This window comes from Leptodactylus fuscus, chromosome 1, assembly GCF_031893055.1.
Source record: "Leptodactylus fuscus isolate aLepFus1 chromosome 1, aLepFus1.hap2, whole genome shotgun sequence".
In the NCBI taxonomy this organism is placed as follows: Eukaryota; Metazoa; Chordata; class Amphibia; order Anura; family Leptodactylidae; genus Leptodactylus; species Leptodactylus fuscus.
The window spans coordinates 206,844,992-206,865,863 of NC_134265.1; positions in this window are offsets into that span (position 1 = coordinate 206,844,992).

Sequence of the window (20,872 nt, forward strand, 5' to 3'; positions counted from 1 at the left end):
AACTACTGGAGGTCTTGTCCAAAGTGCTTGTATTACTGCTGGCTGAGGGAGCCAGTTGGTAAACCCGTTAGGGAACCTGTCAGCATGATTTAGCCACCACCAAAACCATTATCAGTTCCTGATAGAGCATTTCACCTCTCCTCCAACACTGTCTTTATAAATGTATAAACGATATCTTTACCCTTAGAAAAATAACTGTTATTTTGAGTTTTGAAGTCAAGGGGGTGGAGAGCTTATACATAAAGTCAAGCTTTTCATGCTCTATCTCATCCCCACCACTGACATGGACCTCTCCTAGCAACTGTGGTGTCACAGCTATGGTATGACAAAATCCTGCCGGGTATATAGGTCTTGCTTCAACTCATGACTGGTCAGGGATTGTATACCCAGAATAAGTACTGAGTTTGACTTGTACAGCTCGTGCAGGGGGCTAGTTGATGTCCATGGCAGTAGAGAGGGAGAGTATGGAGAGATTGACTTTTTTCCTCCTGCTTGACTTCAAAAACCTAATTTCCATATTAGATTAAGTTTTTTTTGTTTTGTTTTTTTAAGGATGGAGACATCGCTCCCACATTTTATAAACAGAGATATGAAATGCCCTGTCAGGTACTGATGAGAGTTTTAGCGGCTAAATTGCTGAGGGGTTCCCTATAAGCAGAACCTAGAAAATTTCCTGTTATCAATACTACTGCATGCAAATGATAATAACCCTAAGGCTTGGTTCACATCTGTGCCCGGGGTCTCCGTTATACAGATTTCATGAATGAATTTGAAAAGTGTCCAGCCGTGAGCGTTTGTGCTCTCCGCGGTAAAACTGTAAATCTTTATTGAAAATTTTTTGAACATAAAGTAATAAAACAAAACAAAAGCCAAAAAATAGGCATATACTGTACATGGTCAACAACGAAACCAACAATAGAAAATGTCAAACAATAATAGAAGACAACAGGGGGAGACAGACACAACAAAGGGGGGAGACAAAGGGAGGGAAGGAGGGAAGGTCAGAGGCCATTCAAAGCACAGCAAGTGTCCAAGGGCGACCACACAGCCTGGAATACGTCAAGGGTGTGATTGAAGGAGGCCGTCAGATACTCCATGCCACGCACATCTTTAATTCGAGCAACCAAGTCCAGACCAGAAGGAAATCGTTTTTGTTTTTTTTAACAGGACACAAAGTCGGACATGCAGGACTTTAAAAAAAACCTGTTTTGCCACGGAGAGCCCAAAACGCTCACCGGCGCTCACGGCCGGACACGGTCTGACAGGTTTCCGTCTTCTCTCTGCAGAAGACGGAAAACTGAGAACGCAGACCGAACGCTGGTGTGCACCCAGCGTAAACATACATTTTTTTTTAATCATAAATTAGGTCAGTACATTTGTCAACCATAGCATTAAAGATGTGTTACTATGGGTTTTTTTGTAGCCACCATTCTCCAAAGGAATCACCAAATAACATGTTTACCAGCTTCTTGGAAATGAGTCCATTTGCACTATGAACGTACTAAGATCAAGTAAATGCAAGCATTTCTCCATGTGACAATGCACAATGTTCAGAGTCTCTTGTGTCGGTCATGACAGTGGCAATGCTTACAGTTCAGGGATATTTCTACACATGAAGTAATCCATTAATAAGGATCACACTTCCCTCTCTGTGCCTCGACTTCCCACATCTCATGAGCTGCTATTGTGCGTGAGACACACATCCTGCCCTGACAAAGGACACAGTGTACAGCAGGGCGGAAGCGTCTCTTCCTTCCACAGGTCACTCCGACCTTGTGGCGTTCTACACTTATTCTCTCCACAAGGCACAAAAGGAGAGCTTATTACAATAAGAAATGTATGGGAATTAGGGCTGCCCCCTACATTAGGATTCTATATTAGACAAATACTTATGTATTTTGCCAAGATGTAAAAATCAATAGAACAGCCAGAATAGCCAAAGGTCTGGTTTATACCCTGCTGAGTATCCTTGCTCCTCACTTTGCCCTCACTTCAGTGGCATTGACCTGAAGACCTGAGTAATTCGAGATTTACTGAACTCAAGCTGACAACCATACTGAAGAAATGTTTTACTGTACTATTGCAGGACTTGCGACGAACATAAAAATGGGTTGTTTGTCCATGTTACCTGGGTGCTAAGGAATCCGTGGAGGCCCAAATTCTGCTTGTTGTGGACTGTATTACTCGTTATGTTTGAGGTTGTGGGTGGGATGAGACACCATAGGGCTAATATACAAGTTGGATGATATATGGGCAGACTCTTGGAATTGCCTCAGTCTCATCATGGCTGTAGTTAATGTGGGGGCATGGAATATTAGGGGACTAGGGGATGTCTCTAATCAATATGCAGTAACTGACATCTCCCCTGGATCGGGGAGGCATTCCTCTCTACATATTCCACCTACTCTCAGGATGTTACTGTATTAGTTTTAACAAAACTATTCCATTTAAGTGCCTGTCTTCCTCCATAGACCCGGATGTTTGCACTGCTTGAATAAAGGAACACTATTGTGCCTTGTTGCCTAGTATGTTCCCTTATTTAAAGTGTTGGCCTTTGTGGAGGCCTCCCCAGACTTCCCATTCCTCACCAATAATGATTTCAATAATTATTTGCACGCTGATTGGTACAAATGTAATAGTAGGGTGGAAACAGATGAAAGAAGGAGAACTGACTTGGCTTGAGTACTTGTGGGAGGGAGAGAGAAACGGAACGTCAGAGGGAAATCAGAAAATGTGCTTGGGTCGGTCACATGACTGCCCTAGGGATATGGGTAAATATACATTTTTTTTAAAGGGAGTAAATTAGACATTAGGCGGGGGAGGGGGTTTAGCTTAGTGTTAAAGTTTTAGTTTATGCTGGACAACCCCTTTAAGATTGCAGCCTGGTCTAAGCTTCTGTAATGGGTTGGTCTAACTTGACTAAGACAGTTTTGATGCCCCAGCTGTTATATGTTATATACAACTACACTATCTGGATCCCCAAGCAATATTTTATATAAGGTTCGGAGTGTTTTTAGAGATTCAATATGGGAGAAAAAATTTGTGTATATCCAGATAGAAATGTTGCAGAAAGGAAAGGACCAAGGGTCCTTGGTTATAGTTTATGGTGTACAGCTGCAACACTGTAGGGGTAGGAGCCAACTGGACGACTTTGGATCTGTGGGGACTTTCATTTCCCAGAGAGTTGGAGGATGGCTGCCCACAGCTGTTAGACCAGTGGTTCTTAATCGTGGTTCGATCGAACCCTAGGCCCTATGCACGGTTCATTTTGTGTACCAGTAAAAAAACATATACCTATGTCTTGAATTTGGAAAAAAATCATATTTGATTTATCACTAAAGAAGTTTCGGTGAATGTGCATCTGAAACTGGTGGGTCCGGTACCTCAAACAAGGTTAAGAACCACTGTGTTAGCGCTATGGGCCAAAGTTAGACCTCCAGATGCAACTCCAACTGTTTCTCTGATGTATAAAATCTGGGTGTGAGTGAAAGCTCTACTGGTATGAAAGACTATATACCATATACCCCTTTGTGGCAAAACCTTATGTTATGAGTAATGGCTTGCCAGTTTTTAGTGGTTGGAGGCTCCTGAGGCGATCCCTATTTCATCAGCCAGTGAGTCACAAAGCTTATCACAATTGTTCCTGCCTAGAACCCTGCTTTTTTAAGATTTCACATAAATAGGGCTCATCCATTTCAAAATTTCACTACTTGGAGCTTTTTGGAAGGGGGTCTTTGCTCTGTTGCGAAGGGTATATGGGGTCGGTATAGTGCAGGACCCAAAATACTGTTTATTACATACTGGGATTGACATGGATATAGCCTAGCACTGACAATCACCTAGCCCACTAATGATAAAAGAACGGGCTAAATGTTTTTGGAGACACTTTAACCATTCAAACCCCTCACAGCGGTGAGAATTTGGTGGATTTTGTAGTAGTTGTTATTTACTTTAACGGGATTCTATCATGAGAATCCCTTTTTTAACTATGTTGCCGTTCCTGAGAAATTTCTTATTTCTCCTATATGTAACTGAATTTTCAAACTCCGAAAACTTTCCAGTGACACCTCTGTCTGGTGCTCATGAAAGAGATCACAGGAAAATGGCTGACATACAAGCGCATTTGCACTATTAGATGAAGATGTGGCTGCTGACGCGGCGAAGAAGCGGCCAGCAGAAGAAGACATAGGTGTCGCAGGAGAGTTTTCCGACAGCACAGGGGATGCCACCTTTGCTGTTTGAAAACTCATTTACTTATGGAAGAAATAAAAAAATTTCTCAGGAACGGCGGCGCGGATCAGAAAAAGAAAGGTAAGAGAAGAATAGCCTTTCTTAAGGCTAGTCCAACGTGTACTTAGTTAAAAATGGGATTCTAATGATAGAATCCCTTTATCGTATCCCTTTATTGTATACCGTATCCCTTTATCGTATCGTATGGGCTTCATATGTCTGCTATCTACCAGTCTCATTATTATTCTATGACAGGTGGGGGGTTTGTTATTGACTTTGTTGTATGATAGTTACAAGTTTTAATAAAAAATTATTTGAATAAAAAATGGTGAAAAATGAAGCCCTACATACATTTGGATGCTGTTTCTGTATCTTTGGCTTACTATCAAACACAGGCGGCTAAGGTTTGCTGTAATACTTGGTCATGAAAGCCACTTTCAACAAATGGTCCTTATTTAAAAATCGTGATTCCAAGATAGAGGTGTTATGTATCCAATTCTGATTTTCAGTACATTATGATTTATTATTACCAAGCATTAATAATTTGGATCTCTTCAAAACAAAACGTGAATCATTTCATGATCTCTAACCTGTGCTTGTGGTAAATAGTCAGTTCCCTTGAGTACACAGAGAATGTCAGTTACTGCCTAGCTGCTTTCCTCCTCCTCACGCACAGGTGATGACAAGAGTGAGTTGTCCATTGGTCACACCCAGAATGGCTGGAACTACATATGCATTCCACTGAAATTACAGTATAGATTTATGAGTCACCCTCATTCTTAATGTTAGGATAATGGATGCAGTCCACACCAGTGGCTATTTGGTTAGACTTATTTTACATTAGGAATTATTATTATTTATTTAAATTTTTTTACATAGCACCATTAATTCCATGGTGCTGTACATTATTATATTAATTCCATGGTGCTTTACATTTGAGGGTTTACATACAGTACACAAAATGTACAAAACAAATATAATACTAACAATGACCAACTGGCACAGAGGGATAGAGGGCCCTGCCCGCGAGGGTTTACAATCTATGAGGGAAGAGGGTAGAGACAGAAGGTGAGGCTATAGACTGTTCAGATGGTGATGTGGTGACAGTAGTGTTATTGGAGGTTGTAGGTCTTCCTGAATAGGTGAGTCTTCAGGGCCTTCTTGAAGCCTGTGATTGTGAGGGTCAGTCTTATGTGTCTTGGTAAGGAGTTCCAGAGTATGGGGGATGCACAGGAGAAATCTTGGAGACGGTTTTGTGAAGAGCGGGTAACAGCAGAGCGGAGTAGGAGTTCTTTCTAGGATCTGAGGTTACGTGTGGGCAGGTAGCGGAAGATTAGGTCAGAGCTATATGGAGGGGACAGGTTGTGGATGGCTTTGTGTGTCAGTGTTAGTAACTTGAATTCTATTCGCTGGGCAACGGGTAGCCAGCGAAGGGATTGGCAGAGGGGAGCAGCCGATGAAGAACGGGGTTAGAGGTGAATTAAGTGAGCGGCACAGTTTAAGGTGGACTGGAGGGGGGCTAGAGTATTTGCTGGGAGGCCATGTAGAAGGGTGTTGCAGTAGTCTAAGCGGGAGATTATGGGGGCATGGACGAGCATTTTTGTAGTTTCTGGGGTGAGGAAGGAGCAGATTGCATGGATGTTCTTGAGTTGGAGGCGACAGGAGTCGTTGAGGGTTTGGATGTACATGCATGTTACACATGTAGTCAACAAATGTGACTTTTTAACTGACATAAAAGATACTTTCAGCCGATAAACTGATGTTTGTTAGCTAATTTCTGGTCTTTTTCTGTTGGTCTGTAAGAAGGAACAAATATATCTATGAAAGCTTGTAGAAATGATTATTGGCATCTTACTCTCTTATATTTAGTAGCTGACAGAAGTGAATATGACAGCAGAATCCGGTTTTGGCCTCATTCACATTTTAGTATTCTATATGTTTATTTATTTTTGCTTCAAATCTTTTACTTGACGCACAATAATAACTATGACAGTTGTGTTTCAAAAGGAGATGTATATAAATGGCAATGTTTAAGTTTTTCTTTGAGAACATTTGCAGCTCCTCTTTCTTTTAATGCCCCTTTAAGCCCAGGAAGACGAGACTGGATCAGATGTACCAGACATAGGATGCATGTTGTACTCTGTGAAGAACCTTAACATTTAGAACTGCAAATGTCGAGACCACCATAATCTCACTATAGCATCAGTGTACTAGCAAAGCACTAGGCCCTTTCCAGAAATGTCAAAGATCTTCCCTTCCCCCTACCTCTTCTCCAACATCCAAAGGTTTTCCCTGAACGTCAGACGGGATATTTTCAGGAAGGCTGGAATTACAACATCCTGTATAACAGAAGGCTGACATTTATGCTAACAATTCATTTACAAGACCCGTCACTCCATCTACTATCCTTAAAATTCATGGGACATTTTACAAGAGGAAAGAAAAAAAAAATACACCAAAGAGTCATACATTGGAAAAACTATTAGAATAGACAATTTTACACAACTAGAAATGCATGACGGACTGGTTCATAGTCCTACCCTACTATTCAGTTTTGGATTTTTTTTGTTCTGTTTGTCAATACCATAGATTCTGCATACATCACCTGTGACTAGATTTCCCTTACTATCGTCCATTATAATTTTATGGCTGCTGTACTATGGATCTGATCCATGTAATCAATAGTTCTTTTTTTTAAAAAATATAAAACAGTAAAGGGATTTTACCATTAAAAACTTTTTTTTTCTCCCTAGTTTGAAGCCAACCCCTGGAAGAAGACTCGTCAAGACCCTGTTCCTGAAGAAGATGGAGGCGGCACTGGAGAGTTCTCTTGCAGCATTGGGGACGCCCCCAGTGCTGCAAGAGAACCTATTTGCATACCGGTGGAAAACGGGATTTTAACCAAACGTCGGGGCAGAGAAGACATCTAAAGGTAGGAAAAGAATAGGCTTTCTTAAGACTATTCCAACGTGTTAGGGAGAAAAAATTGTTTTTAATGGTAGAATCCCTTTAAAATAACAATATTAATAGACTATGAAATACGGACAGATGGACAACACCCCTCAACAGAAAATACAAACAAGATAACATAATTAATAACGTAATAAGTCACTTGTGAGCACAATCCGCTCTAAGTATCACCGTATTGAAGTCCAAATTAATAAAGACATATTAGCATATGCTAGAGACACGCACAAATTACACTCAGCTGTGGTGTAAATGGTGGTTCTGCTTTTAATGATGACAATGAAGCAGTATATAACATATTGCATACACAGGAATAGGTTTGGCTAGGATAATTAGCATAACATGATTGGTGGACAAGCTGTAACAATAGCCCTGATGCATGTCTATAGGATAAGAAACTGGAGAGAGGTCACACAGCCCTGAGGGCTGATGGGGGATGGGAGTTCCCTTGAACAAAGGTGTCTCAAAATCCAAAATGGAGTCTGTAAGCACATGGCTGGACCACATGTCTGAAATCTAAAATGGAGGTTACACAAGCTTACATCCTCCACACACTTATCTATAACACACTATATACGGAACTATAAAACAGTACGTTGCCTGGTCCACCCCATTTCTCATACTCCACACCAATACTAGTAAGGGCTTGTTCACATCTGCGCCCATACTCCGTTCTGCAGGTTTCCGTTTCCTGCACAAAACAGGGGCAGGAGACAGAAACCTGCCGGCATGTTTCAAGCCCATTCATTTGAAAGGTCTTGAAAAGTCTCCGGTGTGTGCGCCGGTGAGCGTTTTATGCGCTCCGCGAAGAAACCATTTTTTTAAAACCGGACACAGAGTTGGACATGAAGTACTCTGTGTCCAGTTTAAAAAAAAAAAGGTTTCACCGCGGAGTGCATAAAACGCTCATCGGCGCTCACGGTGGGACTCGGCATGACAGGTTTCCGTCTTCTGCATGCGTTCAGGCGCTGGTGTGAACCCAGCGTCAAACACACTCACTGACGTAATCTGTAATACGTCCCTGTGCCCATAAAGGCAATCTCTCAGGCCCATGCTCCCTGAACCATGGACAGTATGGAATCCCAACAACACACCTCATGACAGAGCGCTACATTTTACTGTGAAATGCTAGAAACAGGGAGTAGAATCCACAGCGGTTAACACACTTGTCTAACTGTATACCAACTATTGGGTGCATTAGTTCGTTTGTGGCCATATTTTGGAGCACAAGGTCACGTTGCAGCCATTTGTCTTTATGATAATTTACAGCCATTGCTGATCATAGTAGGCTATTTTTTGGGCATATTTGCTAAATAAAGATTTGTAAAACTGGATGTGAAAATAGATTTCAATGAATAACAATTAGTGAGGGCAGGAAAGGGCAGGAACAAATAAACAAGTCACCAAGTTCTTCTTTGCGCCCACTGTCCCAGTAGCAAGAACTCAACCCTCTCATTAGACTCTAGTTCTGGGCAGTGGCGTAACTAGGAATGGCTGGGCCCCGTGGTGAACTTTTGACAATGCCCCCCCCCCCCAACCGACACCGACAACCTACCCCCTCTTCCGCATTCCTGCGCGCTCTATTATGTCCCATAGTGGCCCCTACACACAGTATTATGTCCCTTAGGCGCCCCTGAACACACTATTATGTCCCTTAGTGGCCTCTGAACACAGTATTATGTCCCTTAGTTGCCCCTGAACACAATATTATGTCCCTTAGTCGCCCCTGCACACACTATTATGCCCCTTAGTGGCCCCTGCACACACTATTATGCCCCTTACTGGCCCCTGCACACAGTACTATGTCCCTTAGTGGCCCCTGCACACAGTATTATGTCCCTTAGTGGACCCTGCACACAGTATTATGTCCCTTAGTGGCCCCTGCACCCACTATTATGTCCCTTAGTGGCCCCTGCACACAGTATTATGTCCCTTAGTGGCCCCTGCACACAGAATTATGTCCCTTAGTGGCCCCTGCACACACTATTATGTCCCATAGTTGCCCCTGCACACACTATTATGTCCCACTGTGGACAACCTTAAACAATTATTATACTCTGGGGTCTTTTCAGACCCTAGAGTATAATAATCGGAGACCCGGGGGAATAAAAACATAAAAAAACTACTGTTTCTTACCTGTCCCCTGGCTCCTACGCTGTTGGCCTCCGCTGCCGTCCTTCTTCAATTACGTCGGACGTCACATGACCCGGGACGCAGGCCGGGTTCATGTGACGTCAGAGACGTCAGACAACTAGGAAGGAGGCCTGGCAGGATCGTGGAGAGGTAAGTAACAGTGTTTTTTATGTTTCTTACCTCTCCCGGGCCTCCGATCATCATCTTTGCAGACCCCCGAGTATAATGATAGTGTTTGTGGGGCCCGCGGTGTCATTTACTGATCCCGGCCCAGCCAGGATCGGTAAGTAAATAGGGCCCGTAACAGCCTATTAAAAAAAAACAAAAAACGTAGCGGTAGCGGCTGTCACCGGACCCCCTAATGTCCCAGGCCCTGTGGCAGCTGCCTCTGCTGCTATGGCGGTAGTAACGCCACTGGTTCTGGGTCTCCAAGCAAAGACATACATGGCTTCTGGAGCCAAGGTCTTTGGTCTGTTATGTCAATGCTGGAACAGTGAAGTCTCTGCAGCAATGATGTAATAAACTATTGCGCATGACTGCTAATGACAGCAATTACCTCCTTCAGCCATATGGGGGGACCACTAAAGTTAACTCTAGAGCACCTGAGCCAGAGGCCAAAGAGAAAGGATCAGGGCCCTGCCAGGAGGTAAGCTAGCTGACCTAGATTCACATTGCCAAGTTTCACTCCTAAGTCCTAATGCAAAGTTTGCCCTAATGGGTGCCCACTTGCCCTGTGTTACCTAGAATACTGACATGCAAATAGTGTAGTATGCACTGCAGATTTTCTTTGGAGGTGTACATCAGGGAAAACACCCAAAGAAAGGGGGATGGGGAGTTCTGATCAATCCTAAAGCACAATGCTGCAAATATTAAACTTAGTAACGTAAGAGACACACGTGTAGCTTTCCATGTGGGAGGAAGTTACCATTTGCCCTGTTTACATATATATAATTTTCCTTGTTGGCAAGGGTGGCCTAGCACATGAGTCATGAGTAAATCCTGTCACCTGCCCAGGTGTGTGCTGGAGGAGTGGGTTGCGGTGACACACAGGATGTGCACATTCCATACAGTGACACAGAAGGAAGCAATGAATTCCTGAAGTGTGGAACTCCTACAATATGGAGTGCTTGTGATCATGTGTGTCATTTCTGTACTCCGTCATTTTCCTGTGGGTCACACTGTACATATTTCTAGCTTAAAGAGAATCCTTTCCTGTAATTCATGAGTAACACTGTCAGTAAAACTACTTGATGTTCCATAGAGGAGTTCATCTACAGAGACCACCAGCCGAAATGGTTAACACTGTGCGTCAAACTCCCCCTGACACCATGAAGCCTTGTAAGAAAGCTATTTGAGTGTGACGTGGAGGGGAGGTGACTGAGAACGAGGTATGAGTTGGAAGGGAGGGAGGATAATAATAAAGGAGAGAACAGGGAGGGAGAAAGAAGGGGAAGGCAGTTGAGGAGGGGGAAAGCTGGGAGTAGAGGACTTCCAAGAAAAAGCAGAACAGCCTGTAAGGGAGCTAGGACAAAGGAGGAGTGGTGGGGGAAGCAGGAGTTAACCTGTTCCTTGCCTTCAGCACTTAAAATTAAAGCAATTCCTCAAACGGAAGACAGCAATTATTACATGATTAAATGTAGAGTCTCCTAAGGTGAAACCGTTCTGATCATATAGCAAAACTATGGTCAGAAAGATAAGCTTACCTGTACTTACCTTCCAAGTATCTTAATCTTGTCTTATAAAACGTAAAAAATACAATGCTCTAGTATTAGGAAATGCTTAATCTATGATCCATTTAATTGTATCCCTACCAAGGAAGGAGTTAATAAAGCAGGGCTCGTCACGGTCACGGCCTAGCTGAGTCACAAAAGTGACGTGTTCAAGAGGACTTGGTGGCAGGACCTGATATGACCTCAGAATGATACATGAGAAGACCAGGGCGAGTCTTACCTGCACCAAGGTTTAGAAAAGGAGAAAGAGGTACAGCCACCACACATGCCTTACAGTTCCAGGATTCCCATTCCTGTTACAACATGTCAGATTTTAAAAAGAAGCAAAGGCTGGTCTTATATAGTGCAATACTTCAGACGGATATGACAATTGGTTAATACCAGTGGCGTAACTAGGAACGGCTGGGCCCCAGGGTGAACATTTGACATGGGCCTCCCACCTGACCCTGATGGACCCAATCTCCCTTCCCAATCCCCAACGTGCACAAACCGCGTTCCTGCACACACTATTATGCCACATAGTGGCCCCTGCACACATTATTATGCCACATGGTGGCCCCTGCACACAGTATTATGCTCCATAGTGGCTCCTGCGCACAGTATTATGCCCCATAGTGGCTCCTGCACACACTATTATGCTCCATATTGGCCCCTGCACACATTATTATGCCACATAGTGGCTCCTGCACACACTATTATGCCACATAGTGGCCCCTGCACACATTATTATGCCACATAGTGCCCCCTGCACACAGTATTATCCCACATAGAAGCTCCTGCGTACAGTATTATGCCCCATAGTGGCTCCTGCACACAATATTATACCCCATAGTGGCCCTTACACACAGTATTATGCCCCATAGAAGCTCCTGCGCACAGTATTATGCCCCATAGTGGGCCCTACGCACAGTATTATGCCCCATAGTGGCACTTGCACACACTATCATGCCCCATAGTGACCCCTGCACACAGTATTATGACCCATTGTGGACCACCCATGAACAATTATTATACCTTGGAGTCTTTTTAGACCCTAGAGAATAATGATCAGAAACACAGGGGAGGCGCTCCGGCGCACTCACAGCTGATTTCAGCCATGTTCAATGCTGGACCAGACGTCACGTGAGCCAGGTCTGCGTATTGATGCATAATGACACAGGCCCAGCCGACATGACATGAAGCCTGTCGGAGCATAGGAGAGGTAAGTAATAGTGTTTTTTTACATTCCCTCGCCTCCCCTGGTCCTTCGATCATTAAACTCTGGGGTCTGAAAAGTCCCCAGAGTATAATGATAGCAGTGTCTCACCGATCCCCGCTCATTATCACAGCCGCCTCCTGCTGGGGTTACTCCAACAAGTAACGGCCTATTATTAAATTAAAAAAAAAAACACATCAGGGGCCCACCGGGCCCCTTAATGTCTCAGGCCCTGAGGTAGCCTCTACCACTGCTACCCTGGTAGTTACACCACTGGTTAATACTGTAAAATTTGTAGAATTACTGAGAAACAGAATTAAGTCAGATGATTTTCTAACATTGCTGCATGTGATCCTGCCTCAATATATTTGAACATAAGTCATAAGTGTGCCAGTGAGGGCCTAGGACAGTGGGTGAACTGAACGCAGATAGTAAATTTCTGGTGTTAGACACTGCACCACGTACAGCACCTTGTGGCTGTTGGTCACCTTTTTACAAACATGTACAAAAAGTTTATGCTACTCGGGATAAGCAGGGTAAGAAATGAAGTCAGGTTCAATTTAAAGGGGTTGCCATAAAAAAAAAATACTGGACATCCCTTTTAATGGTATCTAGAAACAGTGCCATACTTGTTCAAGGTTGTGTGTGTGTGTGGTACTACAGCTCAGTCTAATTCACTTTATAGGGCTGAGCTAAGGTAATGTATTTAAAGGGTTGTGCTGATACGATAGAGATCTCTGTATTATAAAATGCTATCTAATGCTACCCCTGAAGAACCCTAAAATCCACAGACAAGATATGTAGGAGCTTTTTTGAGCTAAGGCATAGCAGGAGAATATAGGGCAATGCTCCAGCATTATTGGGATCACTCAAGTCAGGCCTGGTTCACCTCTCTGTTCAGTATTCCATTCGGGGAGTCCGCATGGAGACCGCCGAATGGAATACCGAACGCATTAAAAAAGCAGTGAGCAATGAAAGCACACGGATCCCATAGACTATAATGGGGTCAGTGTGTTTTCCGCGCGGAAAACACACAGACCTCATTATAGTCTATGGGATCTGTGTTCTTTCATTGCTAACTGCTTTTTTAATGCGTTTGGAATTCCTTTTGGGGGGTCTCCAAGCAAACTCCTGAACGGAATACCGAATGCAGATGTGAACCAGGCCTCAGAGACAAAATAATCCATTTCCCCTTATTACCTTAAGCAAGGCACAAGAAATTTATATTAGCCCTAATGTTATAATTTTTGAGGGGACAAACACTGCATTTTTTTTCGGATTCTCCCATCACAGTCCATGGTACTGCAACTGAATTCTACTCATTTGTATATAGAAATATGGAGACATATTCATTGTTACCCTATTAAAAGAATAATACTAGACTAATACCAGAATAATATCAATCTCTGAACAGATATGGCAAGGTTTTTGTAAGAAAGCAGTCATGAACTTTTAAACCAGGCAACCCCTTTAAGATGCTACGTAGCACCAACCATTTACAGTTAAAGCTAGCCATATATCAGATGCAGATTTTTGCCAGGATCAGCCAGCAGTGTGCTGCTAAAATGTAAATGGGGTCTTGTGACAAACCCTCAAGTAAGGATATTGGGGAAAGAAGAATCAAGCATGTTAAATTTCACCATGTCTTTGTTCCTGCAGATTAGCCATCGCCAGTAGTTTCTTCTCGTCTACCTGAATTGAGCCAAAGATACATATTTAGGTGGAGGACAGGAAGATTGGGAAAAAGGTTCTCATGTGTATGGTCAGCTAAAGTCTTCTTTAAAACTGTCACTTGCCTGTGCTGTGTGCCAAGCATTACTTTACATTACATTATCATTTGGAGATATTATTTAGGTTTTAGAAGCTTCCTACACTGAATCAAGATTTTAGGTCAGCCCACATACCCATCTTTTAAAAATCCATTTTAGTAGCATTCTTCGACCTCCTTATAAAGAGTCAAAAGGAAAGGTTAAACAAAATGAAGCGATATATGCCAAGTAATAAAACGCACAAGATGGTAGGTTTTTCAATTTTTTATTATTTGGGGAGCTGGTGCCGAAAACAGTGCTGTACAACAGACAAACCCCCGTAAAAGAACAAAAAAAAGGTATAAAAAGAGCAGACAATACATCACCCACTGTTCTTCTATGTGGTGCGTTATAAGAAATATCACATTACCACCACCTTGTGGTCAAACAAGGAGATTTGCTGGAAGAGAATGCAATGAAATAGTAGCATGTAGATTTGTGTACATAGGAGTTTCATAACCCTTGGCAAAGCACCTGCAGAGCATTGCTTAACATCAGTAGATGTGAGGGCTCTAAGGTTAGGGTAGACTTAGCAGCTATTTCAATACAGGAAAGGTAACACACACATGCATCCAGAAGGTGGCAAGACAAACAATGCACTGAGCAGGTATCGGTAGTATCAAGAGAATGTACATGCACAATATGAAATAGCGCTTCTCTGCATGTGCATAGGTTGTACAGAGAGGGAATGTGGTGTGCAGAGAAAAGGAATACCAGATGTAAGGTGGGTGAGTGATGTGTCACAAGTGGGAGGAAAACACAGACAAAAAGGAGGAAAAAGAAACAGAGGTTTAAACCATGCCTATGGGAAAACATTCATAGATTAGAACTATAAAGGAAGGAGTGTGAACAGCATACAAACAGATCCAAGTGCATGGAACAAAAGCCAGGACGCACCAAGTAATTCTCTTTAAAACACAGCTGTGGAAGCAGTAAGAACACCTCCATCAATACTGTAACCCCTTAGTAGTAGTGAATGACAAGCAATGCAACATGTAATAAACACATAACAGGTCAATTAAAAGACCCTTGTATGGATACACAACTGCCTTTAATCTACAGCTTTAGGCCGAAGCCCCACAAGACGTAAATGACGTGATTTGCCCGCGGGAAAAATCGTGGTGTTTTACAGTTTTGGAAATCGCAGCATGTCAATTATACCTATGGAAACACCAGCAGTTTCCCCATAGCTATAATTGTAACAGAAAGTCCACAAAGGAAAACTGCAAACTTTCTAAAGCGCTGAGAAATGAACCGTGAAGCTTTGTCTACGTAAGTTTTTCCCAAAGCGCTTTTTTGCTGTGGGACATCCCATGAGGCCTTAGCCTTAACAATGGCTTCACAAGCCTAGAGGTTATTGATGGCGAACCTATGGCACACGTTCCAGAGAGGGCATGCAGAGCCCCTTCTGCTGGCACGCGTGTGGTCGCATGATTCCCCGTTAGTGAGAGATTGCTACTTTCAGCTGGTTGTGCAACACTACTGCAAAGTTTGACCTCTGCACCGGTCAGTGCCGCACCTCCCATGAGGCGACCTGAAGCGAGCGCTTCAGGCGGCACTATGCCAGGGCCTCAGGGAGGGCGGCAATTTTTGCTAACCTAAGCCAGTCCAGGACAAGCTGTCCTGGACTGGCTTATCACCGAGCGGTGGTTTGGGGAGGCCACTGGAGCAGCGCTGCTCCAGCAGCCTCCCCTCACGCTCAGGCAGAGAGCAGGCAGTCTCTGGGCCTACTCTCTGCCGGCGAACGGGGCTAAGCCCCGCCCCTTCACTCGGCCACGCCCCGATCCGCCCGGCCATGCCCCCGATCCGCCCCCTCCTCCCGGCGGCAGGGGGGGGGCGGCTTTCTGCAGTTAGCCTCGGGCGGCGAAAGGAGCAGTCTCACCCCTGGCACCGGTGCAGATGTGATGACGATAAGTCATCAGCGCCCACAGTGAACAGGAGAAAAGACGCCCGGCTGCTCTTCAGGTAAGTATATTTGTGTGTGTACTGTGTGGGGACGGGGACTACTGTGGACCATTTCGTACTGTGTGGAGAGGGGGAACTACTGTGCAGCATTTAATACTGTGTGGGTGGGTGGGGGCCACTGCAGGGAAGATTGTACTGTGTGTGGGGGCCACTGTGGGGCAGATTGTACCGTGTTTGGGGGCCACTGCAGGGCAGATTGTACTGTGTGTGGGGGCCACTACGGGGCAGATTGTACTGTGTGTGGGGGCCACTGCAGGGAAGATTGTACTGTGTGTGGGGGCCACTGTGAGGCAGATTGTACTGTGTTTGGGGGCCACTGCAGGGAAGATTGTACTGTGTGTGGGGGCCACTGTGAGGCAGATTGTACTGTGTTTGGGGGCCACTGTGGGGTAGATTGTACTGTATTGTGTGTGGGGTCCCCTCACTATTTATCACACAGTATCTGTTTTATAGTAGACATGATATTAGTACAGGCTATAATAACATTTCACGGACACGATAAAACAGATCCTGTGCGATGTTACTAGTGAACATTAATTGTTCCAAAGTACCAAATGCAGAAACCTTCACCTTTCAGTACAAGCTCTATAAAGCCCCATTCACACGACTGTAATTTGTGGGTCCGCAATTGTGGCTCCACAGAGTTTTAAGGTTAAATTGACGTGTTGGCACTCCGCAATAATTTATTGGGTTTTGGGTTGCAGTTTGGGCACTCGGTCTCAAAAAGGTTCTTCATCACTGCTGTAGGTTAACCTGTGCCTTTGCAACTTCATCTCTAGCACTCTGCAGCTCTACCAGGGCTTTTTCAAGGTTTGACTTTGCAATCTAAGGGTGCATTCACACTGAGTAAACGCTAGCTTATTCTGAACGTAAAACACGTTCAGAATAAGCGGCGTCTAAAGCAGCTCCATTCATTTCTATGGGAGCGGGGATACGAGCGCTCCCCATAGAAATGAATGGGCTGCTTCTTTCACTCCGTGCAGTCCCATTGAAGTGAATGGGGAGTGCCGGCGTACACGGCAAGCTCTGCTCATGCCGGAGCGTACACGCCGGCACTCCCCATTCACTTCAATGGGACTGCACGGAGTGAAAGAAGCAGCCCATTCATTTCTATGGGGAGCGCTCGTATCCCCGCTCCCATAGAAATGAATGGAGCTGCTTTAGACGCCGCTTATTCTGAACGTGTTTTACGTTCAGAATAAGCTAGCGTTTACTCAATGTGAATGCACCCTAACAAAAAAGTACGAAAAAGAAGAAAAACAATTGTTAGGACAAGTTTATATTTCTATTCATAAAGTCTGTTGCTCTAATTCTTTATAGGGTGAAAACATCAGACTTAAACTGCATTGGAATAACTGATGCAGTTGGAACCTCATCCATCTGCATTCTCTCCAGTATATAAAACATTACTGAAGCTTTATTTCATCATGTGTCTGGCCAAAAAAAACCCGGTTTTCCGCGCAGAGAGGCTGCATACTGACACCGGCACTTTGCTTTAAAAACCCATTGAAATGAAAGGGTTTTGAAACTGACCTCCGGGAATCCGTCCTCTATGCAGTTTCTCTGGGGAACAGGATGGAACCTGGCAGGCGGACACGGGCAGGCACAAGTGTGAACGCCCCCTGAACAGCAAATGGATGACATTTATGTGCGGCCTGTACACCTGCAGTGCTTCCGTGGCCCCATTCATTCAAACAATGGGGGCCACGGAAGCAAAACCTGTACAGGAACAGGACCTGTCCTGAGTTATGCGGCCCAGGCTGTCGGCTTGTAGCGCATGTGCGAGATTTCAATCTCGCTGAAGAAAGTTGCTGCTGCTGATGCAGTGAAGAGGAGGCTGATGTCAACTGATATAAATAGAAGCAGACTCAGCAAAATCTGCAACGTGGGGCCTTAACCTCGTTATAATGTGATACACCTAGGGTTGGGTGATTATGATTAAAATGACAAATATTTGAATATTTTACCTTGATTACAATTAATGAATAATTATTTTAGGTCACTCCCCTTTTTACATGTAACGCCATGCCCCTGAATTTCAGCTAGTCACATATCAGAAGTCCTGATTGCATGGCATACAGTTAGGAATGGCAAATTTTTTTAGCCAATGGTAGTGTGAGACAATTTGGAACCAATGCAAAATAATTGAAATAATCATTGATTCATTGAGTTAATTTCAGATCAGATTATTTTGCAATTATTTGCCCAGTCCTAAAAATTAGTGCTGCACACTGGCGCTTCCAGCTACCTGATTGTGCTAAGAATGGACAGACAAAATCAGGAACACCACTATATCAGAACAGCAGTCACTTAATTCTCAGAGGAGGCCCATTGCGGAAACACAGCTTTTATTTTCAGATTTTGTTGCACAGTTTCTGAAATTTCTTTGCGGAAATAAGTGGAACAGCACCTATTAAATTATGCAAAGAGATGGACTTGGTAAAGGTAGCGTGAAAGGTTCTACTTATAGTTAAGAGGGAAATCTGGCCACATCAAGACCCCCAGGACAGGGTGAATCAAAGCAGCTTTCCGACCCCCCCGTCGCTCTACTACCTCCTTCCCCAATAACACTGGAGAGCAATTTGTAACACAATTTCTATGGAGTTTGATTTTTGAGCTGTTTTATAGTTATATAAACATGCTGGTTTCAAAACTGTAGTTTGATTTCTTCTAACAAAGCAAGGTTTTTCGCTACAGCTTATGAAAATTTGACCACTCTCTGCGGAAACAAGCCTAGATTATAGGTATCTTGTAGCTTAAAAAGTTGACGTGAAAGACAAAAACTCCGGTTATTTTTGGATGCAGAGGCCAAAAGTTAGTTGAAAACAAATCACAGATTTAAAGAGGACCTTTCATGGTCCGGGGAACAGGCAGTTCTATATACTGCTGAATTCAGCGCACTGTCGGCTTTCCTGATCTGTGCCCCGGGTAAAGAGCTATCAGTCCCAGTACCGTAGGGCTTTACAGTCAGAAGAGCGTTTCTGACAGTCAGTCAGGTACGTCCTTCTCCACAGCAGCGCCTATCGCGCTGTACTGTGGAGTGGGGAGGAACACCCCCTCCCTCTGCACACAGTACTCGTCCATAGATGAGTATTATCAGGAGGGGAGGGGACGTTCCTCCCCGCTCAAACTGGGGGCATCCATAGGGGGGGACATCAAACTGGGGACAGATGTAGGGGGGCATGAAACTGGTGAGTTTCTCCTGACAGGATCCTCTGTTGCTCCTCTTGGCATAGCTGGCAAATGTGCTATTAGTGACGCACAAATTTATTCCCTGTCTCAGGGGTGTCTCTGGATGAACTGGGGCATTGAATATTCCTCCTAGAGGCTGTCCTGGCGGCCACTAAGCTCCAGTCCTGATCTTCCTACTGCACAGCCCAGCATGAGCTGTACAGAGTGACTGCTAGCACTACTGTAGACTGGCTAGCACTATAGTCTTCCTACAACCTCACCCAATGACCTGTGATTGGCCAGGGCTTAATCAAGGCATGTTTTTTGAACTGTGAAGGAGGAAAACCAACATGGAAAAGCTGCAAATAATTACATATAACACTGAACATAAAAGACGGGACATACCAGCATATCCTAGAGGCACAACAGACAAAAACAAAAAATTGCAGCACTCCAGGATGCTGAATTAGCAACTAATTTTAAGGTATTTAAGGACTACGCCTCAAATTCCACCTAAATAATCAACTTCCCATTAATTTCAAAGGCAGTAGCTTTTTTTTTTTTTCCATCTAGTGAAATGAATGGAAGATGGAAGAGATACCTTTCATTGACATAGAATTTGACATATTTTGAGAAAATCCACTTGTTGAATTTGGCCCTGCCCAAGTAAGGCAAAATACAGTGGCAAATTACACTTAAAATTTTGCGTCAAAATAGAAAACACAATTCTACATGGTAAATGCAATGTGAAATGGAACTCCTGCCCAGAGGACTATAAGGTACTTGCACTACAGTGCATGCTCTCTCTCCTATGCTGCAGTATATAGGTCTCCAGTTATCTATGCTAGCAGTTTAATAGGGAATATGCAAATCTGTTTTCCAGGTTGTAATTAGGAAAACAATGTCTCTGCTTGCTGCCTGAAGGACAGCCCCCTTAAAGGGGTATTCCCATGTATATAATCATATCTATATTTGTAGATAATTAAAAGTTAAACATTTTTGCAAATATAAGTAATTAAAAATTCTGCAGACTTTTAAAGATTTTCTCTAACTTTCTTAGTGGTGACAGTCTTTTATCTTGATCGGCTGCCACGGATACGACCACTAATGCAGGATGGTCTGGGACTTGTCAGGAACCCAGCTATGATGTCCTTATTGTAGCTGGGTTATCAGGCAGGGACACTACATGTATCAGAAGATATCCCGGCCACAATAAGGAAATCATGGCTGATTTTCTGACCTTAGAAAGTTTCTGCATTGGTGGTCGTATCCATGGCAACCGATCAAGATAACAGACTGACACCACTAAGAAAGTTAGAGAAAATCTTTAAAACTCTGCAGAATTTTTAATTACTTATATTAGCAAAAATGTTTAACTTTTAATTATCTACAAATTTAAAAATAATTATGTAGATGGGAATACCCCTTTAAACATCAGGCATGACTTTTTAGATAGCCTAATACCATGATGCGGGATTATTGCCAAACTAGTATTTCTATTGCAAAAAGAACATATTCCCAGCTGTGGACAGCGCTGGTTCGATCTGTTGGATCTCATCAGCACAGCGTAGTGATACTAGTTTGGCTAGGTGAGAGACTATAGACCGGGGTCAAGGACTAAGAAAACTCTTTAAGGAGAGTGCCTTTGCAGGCGTATGGAGACTTACAAGCCA